This window comes from Malurus melanocephalus, unplaced genomic scaffold (assembly GCF_030028575.1).
Source record: "Malurus melanocephalus ecotype Western Australia unplaced genomic scaffold, MMel_1.1 scaffold_294, whole genome shotgun sequence".
Classification (NCBI taxonomy): domain Eukaryota; kingdom Metazoa; phylum Chordata; class Aves; order Passeriformes; family Maluridae; genus Malurus; species Malurus melanocephalus.
In genome coordinates this window covers 750,872-765,065 of record NW_026623526.1, presented here as the reverse complement: position 1 = coordinate 765,065, position 14,194 = coordinate 750,872, and positions in this window count along the sequence as shown.

Below are 14,194 nucleotides of genomic sequence, written 5' to 3'. Positions count from 1 at the left end.
TTATGCCTCCAGCCTCCATTTAAAAAAAAATTAAATTCCTATTTTCTTCAGATGTGCTCCTGGCAATCTATAAAGCTCTTTGCACTAAAATTGTTGAAAGCAAATGGCTTTGCACAAGGTCTTGTAGCACTTGGGGGCCATTTTAGCAAGCTGTGGAATAGAATCATAGAATCACAGAATCACAGAATCATAGAATCATAGAATCATAGAATAATCATAGAACCATGGAATCATAGAATCATAGAACCATGGAATCATAGAATCATAGAACCATGGAATCATAGAATCATAGAATCATAGAATCATAGAACCATGGAATCATAGAATCATAGAACAATGGAATCACGGAATCATAGAACCATGGAATCATAGAATCATAGAATCATAGAACCATGGAATCATAGAACCACAGAATCATAGAATCATAAAACAATGGAATCACGGAATCATAGAACCATGGAATCATGGAATCATAGAATCACAGAATCACAGAATCATAGAATTATAGAATCATAGAATCATAGAATCATTGAATCTTCAAATCACAGAATCACAGAATCATGGAATATGCTGGGTTGGAAGGGACCATCAGGATCACGGAGTCCAACTCTCTACCCTGCACAGGCTGCAGGAGCTGCAGGGTCTCCTCATTGCTCACTACTGTAGTGGGCACAGCATTTCCTGTTTTGGCAGTGTCCTGGCACCCACTCTGTCCATATCTGCCCCTTTTTCCTTCAGCAGCATCTCTGTAGGAGCCTTCCCCCATTAAGTTCATGACAGGACCACAGCCTACTGAGAGCTTCCCAGCAAAAGACAGGCTGGGAACTTGAAGACCTTAGTGGCAACATTCAATTCCTTTTAGCACTGAAAGAGTATTTAAACTACACCAGATGTGCTCCTAAATGTAAAGATGAGTGAAGAATAAAAGCTTGTTTGATTCTTGATACCCACATTCATTTTTAATTGAGACCAGTGATTTGTTCTAATTAAGAAGCAGTAATACCATCATGATTTGCTTGGACCACAGTGATTTTCATTATTTAACAGGATCATTTATAATGGTTAAATTAGGTAATTTCCAAATTAAACATCCACAAGAGCTGGGAAAAAACATTAATATTTTTTTTCTGAACAAATGACTGAAATGCACTGTGACACTATCCTGATTCTAGTGCAGATGTTTCACTTTGCAAAATTCTATTCTTCATCTTCATCACAGTTCAAAATAAAGTGTGAAAAAAATAGAAATGAAAAGAAAATGAGAAAGGATATGTTTTGTCTGAGTATTCTGTGCAATAATCATTCTGTAAGTAACAGGAATATACAAGGCCATTTATTTGATCTATTTGTTTATTTCCAGTTAGTTAGAAGTATATTGTTCTGCCAAAAGCCTGAGTGCACATACAAAGCCTTTTGTAAGAGATCTTGGGAATTAAAACCAACTTCYATATACTGCAGAGAAAATAAACTGTTATGAATAACCTTACAGGAGCAACCACTGTGCAGTGTCTGTCCTCGGGTGTGCACWCAGYKCCCAGGGCAAGCAGCAGAAGGAACATGTGCATCCCTTTTTGTATCTCCTCAGCTCTGTGGATCTCCATAGAGCTTGTACAAATCATCAGGATTGAAGAACAAAGTCCAAACCCTACCAAAATTCCCTGAATACCTGCTGTTGCAAACTAGGACATTGTCTAGTTTTAGGTTTRTTCCTGAAATGCTAATATTGCCCTAAGTTTTGTAGGAAGGAGAATTATGTACAGACATTTATGGGTCTCTTACATCTGTTTCTTGCACAGCTATTCCAGGATGTTCTTTTTCAGATTTTTCTGACCTTGCAGTTTTTCCTGAAGCAAATGGGCAAAAACGTTGGGAATGAGAGGACTCTTCACTCGCCTCAAAAGACACTCACTGGCAAAATGGATCCAAGAATGAAGAGTGCTGTAATTTCCTGTCAATGCAGTTCAGAACTGGCAAGATACAGCAAGTTTATTTCTCTAGGGCAAAAATGGCAAAATAAGCACAGAGGCCACCAGTAATGCAGGGCAATGTGTACATTACCCAGAGCCAAGGACTTCACCTCAAACCATGAGCAGACAATTGAACACTGCCCTAACTCCAATGAACAATACCCTACAAGGCAGTGTGTCACCCACAGTGGCAAAAACTTTGGCTGTCAGTTTTAACTTATTTCTTGAGTCCATTTAATKTATTTCAGTTTTAATCCAGAATTGCATTTTTATAGGGCAATGAATATGGACTTTTTGTAAAGCAGGTCTCTTGAACAGGCCTTCTCATTTTTAAATATTGGGGAAGAAATGAGACTTCCATGGTCTCCAGACAAATAAGACTTAGAAWTTTTAAGTCTTTGACTTCCACATTGACCTTTCGTCACTGCTGAGTTGCTGTCAGCCATGCAAGACTTAACAGAACAAAAGTGGGATTAGATTTCAGAGACATTCACCAGCATACTCAATGGTCTGGACTCTCTAGTGCATGACCTGAGAAGTAATTCTGTCTTGCTGCCACACATGGCAATATGTAGATCCTARAATCAAGCTCATTAAAGAATTTAAATAAATAAGATGGAGAAGAGGAAAAAGTGGAAATAAATGAGCAGCAGCTARCAGAAGCTGGGCTTGGTAGCTATGTCCCCTTCAGAAAATGCTTATATGGACATTTTCATCTCTTAAAAAGAGCTTTGTTATAAAACAGTCAAATGTCAAAAGAACGTAGTGAAGAAAATTGGTAGGTATGTTTAGAAAATACAAAAACCCTTTCAATGACTTGGGCTGTTGTTGAAACAGTCGTGTTCTGAAAAGATTTCACCTGCCTTAATTTCCTGATCTACCTGGGTGTGATCTGTCCCTGAGTTTCTCAGGAATGCTGGATCTGGAATCCAGCATAGTTCCCCATTCTCCATTGAACCCATTTCAATCAAAATGTTTTGAATTTAAACAAAAGTTTAATAGGTTTGAAGTGTCAAATAAAAGAAATCAGAATTTCTCTTTGGTCTGGAAATCCCAGGTGAGGCGATTGTATCCATGTCTGCAGGTGTAGTTCCATGTTTCCACACTTTCATTCTGTAACCCTTACTGAAGCATAAAAGCAAAAATAATAAAGAGCAGTTAAAGAAGAAAAAATAATTTGGGTTTTCTTTTCCCCTAAATGCTGTACAAGAAGGAGATAGACACAATAATAATAAATAAATTTCTCCCTAATCTCTGGGAGATCTCATACAGTTCTGCAAGCCTTGTGATTTAAGAAATAAGGTCTAGGTTTCTAATCTGAATTTCTCACTTTGGATGTATATTTAGSGGGAAGTCCTAATTTGATTTTTTTCCATGTATGCAAATGTAGCTTAGCTAGATCAAGAGTATCCTCTCCTTTTCCAGTTCTACATTGAAAGCATCATATTGTTCTGTGATTTTACACATGAAACTCAGCATCAGAGATTCTGCTTTTCCAAAGGATTAAATATCCCCTCAAAGAATATTAAGCCAGTTTTGCACCTTCCAGTGCCCGAGTGAATGGGCTGAAGCCACACACCACCAAGTGCARCACTAGTGCAAGTTCATACCGCTGCTTCAAATGTGTTCCAAATATTTTGATGGGGTAATTTTGTCCTGGCAGACTCAGGATCAGATCAAGTATCATCTGTTCTCCTGCAGCTCCACAAAAGCAGCCCCAGCACCATATGGTGGGCTCTGGCACAGCTCTCATGCCACAGCTGAAACTCCATCCCACGCTCACACCACACCGAGATCGAGTTGCTGCTGCTTTTAGTGCACAGATCGAGTATCAATGAATATGGAACTGCTATTATTCGCCACGGATTCAAGAGAAATGTTTCACTATTAGCAGCAAGCTCATTGGGCTTAAGGGYGGGAGGTGCTGAGAGTCCTCCTGTCCTCTCTGATGGGATTGGGGCTGGGTCTCTGATGMGAATCCTCCTGAAATCGGATTGAAATCCTGAATCCCTGTGCTGGGGAGGGCTCGGCCAAGGGACAGCTGAGCTGTGCCACAGTTACACCTCTGCCACCTCGAAAAACAGACCCACTTATGCTCCTTCACTCGAGCAAGGGTTGCAACTCTGTTATTTGCACAGATGCATGCACACACACACATCTTAGAACTTCTGGCCAATGTTCAATTAATCTTTAACTACAAAATCTCTGTTTAGAAGCTGCTTTCACTGTGACCTTTCCTCAGAAAATGCATTTTGGTCCTATGTAAGCAGGGTACATTAAATGCTAAATAAGTAATGCATAATAATGACCATGATACTAAGTTAAAATATGTTCAAAAGTGTCTTTTAGTACTTTCTGTATGTTCTGTTTCAGTTCCACATATAGAAAAAAATCTTGCTATTTATTTCTAGCTGCAAATTTAATTTCTTTCATAAAATAAAAATAAAGAAAAAAGATAAGAACATTTYAGATCTCTCTTATAAGCCAGATATTTCTGATATTTTTTATCTGGTGTAACTCTTGAAAAAAAAAAAAAACAAAACAAGAAAATATAGGAGGTTCACAATCAATTTCAAACTGTAGGTTCACAGTCAATTTCAAACTGCATAAACTTTATTTTTCTGGAAAAAACCCAGGAGTTTTAAGATTTCTAACAAAGCAAAAGAATGAAAGTTTAATTTAAAATATGTTAAGACATTCTGTTTTGTGAAGAACAAATGTTTTGTTTCAACTTCCAGCTTTTAAAAGCATCTCAAACTTCTAAGAAACTTAGCTAGAAAACTGTTTCAAAGGGATTTATTTTAGGGTATTGAAACAACAATTTATTTCTTAACAAGATGAATCCAAATTTACAAAGCAATTCTGCAATGCTGAGTATACATATTTTCCTAGAAAATACTTATGAATCCAGCTCTAATCAGTTCACACCTGCATAAAATGAGTGTAAGCAGATGTATAATGCTTCTGTTAGAATGTGGTATTRCTTCCACTCACAGGGGAAATCCTGGCTCCAGTAATGTCAAAGGCAGTTTCTCAAACTCATTTCTTCACACCTAATTCATGTTTCATCTCTAAGAATCTGCGAYTTCACACTAGCCTAAATGTTGCTACTCTTACTGGCACAATTRCCAAATCATTCACATTAAATAAGCTTTGTAAAGCAACAATTCAGATTTTTTACTTTATCAAGGGCCAAAATAGTGGTTCATGCCCTAAATATTTCCTGTCTAGACTACTATATTGGTCTTTTGGACAGATTTCCAACTTTTTTCCATTGTTGTTTCAAAGTGAAATGTACAACACTGCATAGCTGGTTTCTCCCTTTTCTTAGCTCTCAAGAAGATGATGGGGCTTTCCTTGCCTCATTGTGTTAGCAAACTATAGCCCTGGTAAGGASTCAAGCCTGTATTTATATGTGAATTGTGATTATATGAGACAGCAGGAACGGATTCTGTGAGCTTGTACATTACAATAGATAATGGCAAACTTGCAGCTCTGGCCTCTGAAGTGCCCTATTTATTGCTCTCTGATGAAAGATGAGGACACCCTGCATTCAGTGACTCAGTGGAGACAAAGAGGTCAAATATTCAGCTGGCTTTTATTCATTCCTTTATTCTGAGCATATTTAAGTTAACTGTCCTGGCTAAATTAACCATATCATCTCCAKGAGTAGCTCCAAGTAATTATTTATATGGATTATCCTAGATGCTTGCCAGCCTACTTAGGATTCCTGTGCTGAGGGATCTCTGATCTTAAACAAGACTAGAATAGATGCTGAACTTTCAGACAGCTGTATTAGGTCAGAAGAACCCTCTGCTTTTCTGATGGATACTTTCTAATTTGTCAAGGATATTTAAGAACTGTGGTGACTGTTCATGGAATGGTAAATTTGGATATTTTTAGAGTGACTGAATGCACCATTAAATGATTAATGACCCAACATCAATTATTTTTAATAACAATTGGAGATTGATGAAATTTAGTACAACATTCAATAATTCTATCCCAGCCTTTACTTTAATACCTTGTTTTCTATCATTTGAGTGAATGTTCCATCAGAATCCATAACATACATTTAAGTAATCAATTTTAAATTTTCATTTTTTCCTCTAGTGGTGGCTTTCATTCCTTTGATATGTTTACCCATGCACAATTTCTATCTATGTCTTAACATTCTTCAGAAAAATATGAACCGAGAATTCCTCATTGACACCACTCTATGGTTTCTTTTCTACTTGGGGCATTGGCAGCTTCACTGCTCCTGTGATTCTGCAGCCTTTGGGATTTCAGCTGAGTGACTGTGTTTTTTCACCATGAATTCTGCTTTATTGAGTTTCATATTTAACATGTTTTTATACAAGGAATGCAATTCATGCATGCCTCCCAACCAGTAGTCCCACAAAGCTCAAGTGTTCTCTTGATCTCATTGTGTACAGTTTTTAACAAAGGTTTTTGGAAGCTTTCCAATAAAAATGCAACAGAGGCAGACAGGGAGAGGTTAGGCAAACAGTGCTATATTATACATGGCTACATGTATTACTGTCCTCAGGAAAGGCTAAAGAAATATAATTGCTCCAAGGGACCATTTCTGAGGAAAAGAGTAATGAACATAAGCAAATGTTTCAGAATCATCTTTAGTTTGAGGAAAGGATGATGACAAATGCCATCCCTACTCTACAAGGTTTTCTCTCTCTGTGAAACTTTCCAATGGCCAATGGTATGTGAATCAAATGAGCTTTCAAAACCACTTGTAGATTTTACATTTCACCAGTTTTATCCTAAATCTTTGCAAATATCAGCAAATGCAAATCAGAAGTGGTATTGAATAAAGTGTAGGTTGTGCATGTTTTATTATTCTATTGTTTATTAATAATTTTGTTATTTATGTTTGATGTTGTTTTGAAAGGAAATAATTATGGCTGTCTTGTGATATTCCAATGAACCCTGTGCAGTCTGTCTTGTCTAAACCTCAGTGTCATGTGKTGTCTTCTGTCTCCTTTCAGATCATTTATTTACCATGGTCAGACCTACAAGCAAAAATCCTCCATGTTCTTTTCTCTGTGAAGATATTCTGGGCAGCCAGGCAATTCTTCACTCTTTGATTTGGGACAGATGAGAGTGTCCATGGGCCTGTTGTCATCTCCCAGCTGATGCACAATCCTCAGGCTGGGTAGGGCTAAAGAAACCTCTGGGCTCTGCTGCAGGAAAGCAGATGGCCTTAAGGAGCTCCTGACTGATCCCAGACTCTTTCAAAATCTTGATGCTTAGGGRAAAAAAGGGCAAACATTTTAATTTTGGATGAAGAACCTTTTCATTCTCTGACATGCCATTCACTCATGTACATACATCAGATACTTCATCAGATACTGAATTTTGCACAAGGAAAATCCAAAAATGCCTCTTTTATTTGCCTTTTTTTTTATTATTAATAATCCTGGTACATTACTTTGGTTTAATATAAAACCATGAGATCTTGAGTCCCTGTAGCATGAATACAAATGTTGCAGTTGCAGATGGAAGCACCCTTCTATCAAAATAAGCCTGACTAATTTCATTAATGCTCTTACTCAAAGGCTCCCTTTTCTCTAGGGGTTACCAGGAATTTGAGTTCTTTTTTAGTGGGCTCCTCACTATTTGAACATTAGTAACATCTGAGCCAATATGTGTTGAGTATGTACTGGATTTGCTTCCTTATTCAACATCATATTTATTTGAATCACGAATTTCTCAAACTCATTACACCAATAGAGAATTTATCAGAGACTGATTTTCAGTCCAGGCTTTGTTTTTCCAACACTGGTATGTGTATTTTACTATTATCTGAGATATTTATATCTATATCTATCTATATATACACACATATATATAGAGAGAGATAGATGCATGTTCCCTCTAATATTAAATTTAAAATACCTTTTTATCATCCCATCTCTTTACCCTCTCTCAATTTAGAAAATCCTTTGTARTTGCTTCACTCAGCTGCTCTGCTTTTTTTAAGTCTCCTGCAGATCTAAACACATGGCATTTGCAGCAATATATTTATGTGTCTAATTTTAAACTTGCTGGGTGAAAATCACTAAAATTGATTCAGAAATTATTGTCCTTAGAAGATGCAATAACACAACTTTACTTGCCATCAGCTAGTGGAATTTTAATAGTGCTGCCCTCAAAAAAAGCTATTAGATCTTATATTTCCTTAAAGCTATAACAAAACTTTTAGAACAAGCCACTTTAAAAGAAGGGGTTTGTGTTGGGTTTCTTTTTTTTTGTGTGAGTCTAGACATTGCCTAATACCACTAAGAGAGTTAAAAATTATAAACGTATTGGCATTTCATTTTCATGCTCATGAATGAGATGATTTCATACCAGAATGAAACAAAAAATCTTGCTGTCAGCAGACATATGGAAATGTGAGTGTGTTCCTACACCCCACACTTCTCCCCAGGCTGGGATCAGTCTCCTYTGTCAGGATGCTGCACCACACAAATGTGCTGTTGGCAGATCAGGGCTGCCTCGTTGGCTGCAGGGTCACAGCACACGCTGTGCTGGTGATGAGGACAGGGGAGGATGCTTGGAAACCTCAGCACTGGAGGCAAATCTCTTTCTTTGGCATGGGAAAGGGCAGAAGGAGTTGGAGGGTGTCAGGAGAGAGTCAGGGCTGTCAATAAGGTTTTCCTTTTTTTCTGAAATCTTGGGTAACCTCCTAATTTGCTCAAAKCTGGCACTTTGGGTATGTCCTGCCATGCCAGTAAGTCTTGATAATTTCTCTAATGAATTTTGTTGCTGCTGCTGAGTTTTAAAGGTTTAAACATAACACACAGCAGGATTTGACCTTGAGAAATGAGCTCGATTCTCAAAAGCAGATTTCMTGCTGAAATTTTGAAATGAGAGCTTGTCTGATGACTTCATCATTGTCTTCTCCCCCAAAACCTTACAAGACCTCCAGACTTTAGTCTCAAGCCAGGATCTCTCCAAGGTCCCCTATATTAATATCATGATGTCACCAGAGGCTCGGAAAGGATCTCTCAATTTGACCTGGCCAGCTCTCCATTCAAATTACTTCCCCAGGCAAAACTGAGTGCTCCTTGGGTGAATGTCTGCAGGGAAGTCTCAGAAGCATTCATGATTTATGTATTTTATTTCTCCAGCCCCAAAAGCCACTCTTTATGGTACTTCAGGGAAGTCTGCTGGAAATAAAGCTGGGATGGGTAAAGGGTTGGAGAAGACAGAAAGTGAAGCTCTCTGAGGGCATACAAAAAAGTATTACATACATCCTTTATTCCTTTATTTCATATTCTATATTGATCACACATATTAATAAAAAACCAAATACAATCATTCCACACCAAAAAAGAAAAAAAAGCCAAACAAAAAAAAACCCAAACAATCCCAAAACTCTTCATGCAAACATTGAGATGTTTCAAGATATAAGCAGAAAAATGCTACAAAAGAAGGAGAGATGTAATTGTAAAGACTTTGTAAAATATGCAATTATCCATGTTTCTGTACAACACACATAATATATAAATAATTAAGATAATTGGCTCAGGAAGCAGAGTCACTGTTGAAAAGGTGAATGTGATGCAGAGACTTCAGGGAGAGGGAGCTGAAGGAGAGAGAAGAACTCGCATACTGAGCAAAAGAGAGAAACATGCTCCAACCACAAAAAAATCACAAGGCATAGGAAGTTTGGTTCAGAAACAGGCAATAGTACAGACTTACAGCACTCTGCTGAATTAGACTAGTTTGTTTTACAGGGAATGCAATTTCAAAATAAATTAAGGGTGTATGCTTGAGCTTTACATAGTTTCAAGTTAGAAAATGGCCAAAAACCCTGTGGCTAGCAAAAGGATTCAAAATCAGAGAAGAAACCACAGACTCTAATTTCAGCTGCTTGGGAGGTCTTTCAGGGAAACATATGCCAATCAATAATCAGAGAACTGACACAGGCTGTGCATGAGGCAGATACYAGTGACAGCAGAGGTGGATATTAATGGATACTAATTGGTGCAATTTCTGTGCAGCATTATTATTAAAATAAGGAAAATGCAGCAGTGTGACATTTAAAAAGAGAAAAGCAGAATATTGCAGTATTTTCGAAGTACACCTCCTTCAGTCAAAATCTAAATGTCCAGAAAGCAATTTCAGAGAGGKTTTGCTTTCTGGAGTGCATCTGCTCTGTGTTCATGTTCTCTCTCTGCTCTGTACCAATTAGCTGAGCTGCCTCCCTACTCATTTGCTGTAGAAGAGTTAATTGGTAGGAAAAATTGCCCAACATTTTATGAAGAAATTTATAATGTATTTTAATAATTTTAATTTTCCTCAATTATTATTTTTCTCAATYTGTTACATTCAGATAAGTATGAATGCAGTATGGAGAAAAGCTTATCATGAGTAGAACTTATATTTAATTTGGACACTGTTGCAAATTCCGTTCATGTAGATCTTTACAAATGTGCATGTTGCTATCTCATTTGACTATCTTGACAACCTATGTCTAATTCTATTTTTTTTTTTAAGTCAGTCCTCCAGAGAGGCCCTGATACAGCATAAATTAGATAATTATATGTTGCCATCATAAAAGAGGTATTCTCAACTCCTGCTACATTTCAGCTGCAGAGGAGCTGAAGGTTTGCAACCCTAAAGGGATTGAATCAAGGATAGGAGAGTGAGACTGCTTGACTTGTGCATTTTTTATTGTTCATCTCTTGCATGACAGGCTGCAGAATCTTTCCCTGCAAGTTGTCATGTCAAACTTATATGTGTTTTCTACATATTTTTGAAACCTATCCAAAAACTTATGTCAAAGTATTTTTCCAAATGAAAAATATTGCTATAGAGTCATAGAATCATTGAATATCTCAGGTTGGAAGGGACCCATAAGGATCATGGAATTAAGGAATAAAATGTCACTCTGAACTTTTTTGCTGCATGTATAGAAGTAGGATATAATACACAATGATGTTTAAAAATGCTGTTTAGTGGGTTGGTACCACAGTCTGGATAGTAACAAGGCAGCTGTCTAGATTGGTGATATTTATCTCTTCATTCATGTGACATAATGGTTCACACTGCAGAGGCACAGATCTACGTCCATATTTTCCATAGATGTTTTCTAACATTTAATATTAGCTCAGTGAAGGAACTTAGTGTTCTCAAAAAGAGTCAAAGACACAGTTCCTTGTAGAAGAGGTACGATTGTCACAGTAATAAATAAATAAATAAATAAATAGTTAATTCTGATCAGATTTGGAGTTGACTTGGTTTCTAGGTCACATTTACTTTAAAGTGACCAAGAAAAACACATTTTATGGCCACTAAAGAGGCACTGGTAAGATTGCCTCTTGTAGTTCTCTGCATCTGGAATAGTGATGTCAAGTTATAAAGAAAATTTCAAATGTAATGCTTTAATAACAACAAACTACTGATTCTGCCTTTTCCTACATTGTCATGTACTTCTGCAGAGGTATTAAAAATGCAAAAATGGCCCCACACAGTTTTTTTAAACAGAYACTTATATGTACACTTGCACAAACATCTAATTTTAAAAAGCAATTATGGTAGCATTCTGAATGAGTGAGGAACAATGTCTGGAATAGAATTAATGTTTGTGGTRCTTCTATTAAATTACATAATGGAAAAAACAGGAAATGTATTTTTCTGTCTTTAAATCTGTTTTTTACTACATCTCCCCACTATTAGGGACAAAAAGCACATTACCGTGTAAAATAGAATCATGGAAACAAAAGACATTAAAATTATACTATTAAATAGTGGAGAGTTTTCAAGACTTTATATGCCTGCCCTTKCTGAACTTCTCATAGCACTAGCTGTGTTTTGGTGTCTGAGCCATTGTTTGCTGTCCTGCCTATAATGAAAGGAAACAAAATTATGAAAACCAGCAAAGACATTGAAACATTATGTAGTTTGAGTCAATTAATTRTCTTTTTATGTTCCCTGCTACCAAATAGATTGTTTATGAGAGAGCAGATATTATAATGTTGCCTAATAGGATTAGGATGCAATTAAACCAACAGGCATATGAAATTTTACATACAAGCAATAAAAGAAGTATCTTTTGTTTTRCATTGATTAGTGCATGCAAAAAACACACTTTAAACAGATTTACTGTGAAATTTGTCATACCAACAGTGACAATTGGGGAATTTGCTTCTAAGAAGACRTGATTAAAAGAAACATGTCAGGAAATTGCAGAAGTCACAAATTTCTGTCCATTCATCTGCATTCTGTGGGAGATAAAGGACTGGAGCTTTTACCAAAAGAACCACTTTCAGTATTGCCACCTGAATACTCATTGCTGATGAGAGTATCTCATTGTCTTCATGAATTAGGTCTGTGTTATCCCCTTTTGCAAATATGTGTGAGCAAGGAAATTTGAGAGTTGTGGTATCAGCCTGGAATTATCCAACTAACACRATATTTGGCCTCCCACAGTGGACATAAAGTGAAAACAGGCAAGATAAGASTAACAAGGAAATACTACATGGAAACATCTCCCATACCTTTTCCCAGCTCCTGGCTATTTTCAGCTCTGCGAATTTTCTAAAATACGTGAAGTTTAGTTATTCTCTGGGATTCTTTGTGCCCCATGAACTTTCCAAGTCGTTCTGTAAATTTTTGGCATGCACACCATCTTTTCTAGAGGAATTCCTCACATCCAGTCTCCATGCATGAAGTATCACATTCTTTTTTATTTTACACTTGATCTCTCCTTACTTCACCTGTACTGCCTTATTTTTATCATGCAAGAAAATGAACCATCTGTCTCTAATTTCCTTTTGCTTGACACTCATGATTGTGTAGATTTCTGCTGCATGTTCCAAGCCACCAGTTTCTGAGACAMAAATGGTTTTAGAATACTTCTAAGAACCATTCCACTCTACTGAACACTCTTGTCCTTCTCTGCACCTTTTCCGGTTTTATTAATATCATTTTGGAGATATGGAGATTAGACATGCAGTTGTTAAGATAAATGCATAGAGTGTTCTCTGCCTTGTTTTCTATTTCCTTCACAATAATTCTTAATTGCTCATTCTTTTGACCTCTTTTTTTGACTGAGCTTTGAACTTCAGTTTTTATGACTCTAACTCAACCCCAACTTCTGACAGCCAGTGTTGCAATGATCAGCTCAGAGCCAATTCTCTTGTATGTTATATTGGACTTCTCTTTCCTTGAGTTCATTGTTTTATGTTTATCCATTTTGAATTCCCTCTCCCATTTTATTACTTTACAGCTCAGTCTCATAAAGTCTCTTTGCAAGGCTTTACAGCCAACYTCTCATGTCTATTTATGTGATTAATTTAACAACCTTTGCAAACTTTCTTACCCTACAGATCCCCCTGGTTCAGTTATTTGTAAGATAARCCTGCAGATCTCAGTCCAGCTCCCTGCAGAGCTGCACCAATGTCCCTCTGTTGCAAGGTCTGTCCATATATTTCAGCCTTATTTTACCATCCTCTTAGCAAATGATTTATTGTGCAAGGACATTCTCTTCTTTGTGCTTTGCTCCTTGTTTCCTCAGATGCAAATGMAGAGCCTTTGGAAATCCAAGCAAAACTGTATGGGCAAAATACCTTTGTTCCCATACTTTTGTTGGCTGTTTTAAGGTATTCTATTAGATTTTAATGACTTTAAATCATTTTGTAAAAGACCTACTGATCCTTTCTAAAAACACTATACATAAAGGTATCCACAAATTATTTCCTTTATTACTGTTTCTAGTAATTTGCTGAGTATCAGACTTGGAGGACTGTATCCTTTGAAACTGTTTGGAGGCTTTATGGAAGTTTTTGCCACTTCCTGTCATCATATATCACAGCGATTTTTACAAGGGATTTCACATTGCTATTAGCATTTTGACTTTCTCATCTTTTAGATTGTCCATAGAAATCCTGGGTAATTGCTAAGCTCTGTTTCTGGAATTTTCTTCTTGATGTTGTTTATATACCTCATGCCCTGTGGTCAGTTAAATTTTAGGCAGATGCTCTGAAAATGAAAAGTTCTGGTTAAACCAATCCCCCCTCCACCATGATTCACAGTTGCTTTCCTTTTGTGATTGGCTGCATAGTATCTATTGCTGGCTTCCTCACTTTGATAAATTAAAAAAATATAAAAAGTTTCTCAATTTTATTTTTTGCAACTTTTCTRTCAGTCTCTTGTTTGTCCTGTTTTTTGCAATTTCCCCTGCTGGTCAGGTAGATGTAAAT